Genomic DNA, 2,500 nt, shown 5'->3' on the forward strand with positions numbered 1-2,500 from the left:
GTGCGCACCCGGGGCAAACCGGGCTCCGACTTCGTGCACGCCGCACCTTGGAGCACACTTCGGAGCGCTCCTTGGTGCGCACCATGGTGCCCACCAGGGCGCGCAACCCCGCCGAAGGTGCACGCGAGGTGCGCACCCGGGGCAAACCGGGCTCCGACTTCGTGCACGCCATGGTGCGCACCGCGGCGAAGGTGCGCACCCGGGGCAAACCGGGCTCCGACTTCGTGCACGCCGCACCTTGGAGCACACTTCGGAGCGCTCCTTGGTGCGCACCAGGGCGCGCAACCCAGCCGAGGTGCCCACCCCGGCGAAGGTGCACGCGAGGTGCGTACCCGGGGCAAACCGGGCTCCGACTTCGTGCACGCCGCACCTTGGAGCACACTTCGGAGCGCTCCTTGGTGCGCACCATGGTGCCCACCAGGCCGCGCAACCCAGCCAAGGTGTGCGCACCAAGGTGCACGCGAGGTGCGCACCCGGGGCAAACCGGGGTCCGACTTCGTGCACGCCGCACCTTGGAGCACACATCGGGGCGCTCCCGGGTTCGCACCGGCGTTGCGCACCGTGGTGGGCACCTCGGAGCACACCAAGGTGGGCAGCGAGGTGCGCACCTTTGATGCGATGCCTTCACTAATTTCCATAAAAGGCAAAAAAAAAACGAGATTTTAAAATTTCCGTTTTGAAAGATAGTGAGAAAAAGGGAATGCTGGTGCCATCTTGAGCCCGCCCTGGTGCGCAGCCCAGCCAAGGTGTGCGCACCAAGGTGCCCACCCTGGCGAAGGTGCGCGCCCGGGCAATTAACCCAACTTCCAACTTCGCGCGCGCCAGGGTGGGAGCGCACCCAACAACCGGGCCTGGGAAGAGCCAATGCGAGAAACCCCACCAAACGCTCTGACAAAAAAAGAGGGGGCGCTCCAGTAACCCCGCTTCGGAGCGCACCCTGGGCAAACCCAGCCAAGGTGCCCACCCCGGCCAAGGTGCAGGCGAGGTGCGCACCCGGGGCAAACCGGGCTCCGACAACGTGCACGCCGCACCTTGGAGCACACTTCGTAGCGCTCCCGGGTGCGCACCTCAGAGCACACCAAGGTGGGCAGCGAGGTGCGCACCTTTGATGCGCTGCCTTCACTAATTTCCAGAAAAGGCAAAAAAAAAAGGAGATTTTAAAATTTCCGTTTTGAAAGATAGTGAAAAAAACGGAACGCGCGTGCCATCTTGAGCCCGCCCTGGTGCGCAGCCCAGGTAAGGTGCCCACCCTGGCAAAGGTGCGCACCCGGGCAATTAACCCTACTTCCGACTTCGTGCGCGCCAGGGTGGCAACCGGGCCTCGGAAGAGCCAATGCGAGAAACCCCACCAAACGCTCCGACAAAAAAAGAGGCGGCGCTCCAATAACCCCGCTTCGGAGCGCAGCCGGGGCAAACCCAGCCAAGGTGCCCACCCCGACGAAGGTGCACGCGAGGTGCGCACCCGGGGCAAACCGGGCTCCGACAACGTGCACGCAGCACCTTGGAGCACACTTCGAAGCACTCCCGGGTGCCCACCGGCGTTGCGCACCGTGGTGGGCAGCGAGGTGCGCACCTTTGATGCGCTGCCTTCACTAATTTCCAGAAAAAGGCAAAAAAAAATGAGATTTTAAAATTTCCGTTTTGAAAGATAGTGAAAAAAAAGGAACGCGGGTGCCATCTTGAGCCCGCCCTGGTGCGCAGCCCAGGCAAGGCATGCGCACCAAGGTGCCCACCCGAGGTGCACACCCGGGGCAAACCGGGCTCCGACTTCGTGCAGGCCGCACCTTGGAGCACACTTCGGAGCGCTCCTTGGTGCGCACCATGGTGCCCACCAGGGCGCGCAACCCAGCCAAGGTCTGCACACCAAGGTGCCCACCCCGGCGAAGGTGCACGCGAGGTGCGCACCCGGGGCAAACCGGGCTCCGACTTCGTGCACGCCATGGTGCCCACCGCGGCGAAGGTGCACGCGAGGTGCGCACCCGGGGCAAACCGGGCTCCGACTTCGTGCACGCCGCACCTTGGAGCACACTTCGGAGCGCTCCTTGGTGCGCACCATGGTGCCCACCAGGGCGCGCAACCCAGCCAAGGTGTGCGCACCAAGGTGCACGCGAGGTGCGCACCCGGGGCAAACCGGGGTCCGACTTCGTGCACGCCGCACCTTGGAGCACACATCGGAGCGCTCCCAGGTTCGCACCAGCGTTGCGCACCTTTGATGCGCTGCCTTCACTAATTTCCAGAAAAGGCAAAAAAAAACGAGATTTTAAAATTTCCGTTCTGAAAGATAGTGAAAAAAACGGAACGCGGGTGCCATCTTGAGCCCTTCCTGGTGCGCAGCCCAGGCAAGTTGTGCGCACCAAGGTGCCCACCCTGGCGGAGGTGCGCGCCCGGGGCAATCCGGGCTCCGACTTCGTGCACTGCATGGTGCCCACCAAGGCGCGCAACCCAGCCAAGGTGCCCACCGCAGCGAAGGTGCACGCGAGGTGCGCACCCGAGGTGCACA

This window comes from Cryptomeria japonica, unplaced genomic scaffold (assembly GCF_030272615.1).
Source record: "Cryptomeria japonica unplaced genomic scaffold, Sugi_1.0 HiC_scaffold_478, whole genome shotgun sequence".
In the NCBI taxonomy this organism is placed as follows: Eukaryota; Viridiplantae; Streptophyta; class Pinopsida; order Cupressales; family Cupressaceae; genus Cryptomeria; species Cryptomeria japonica.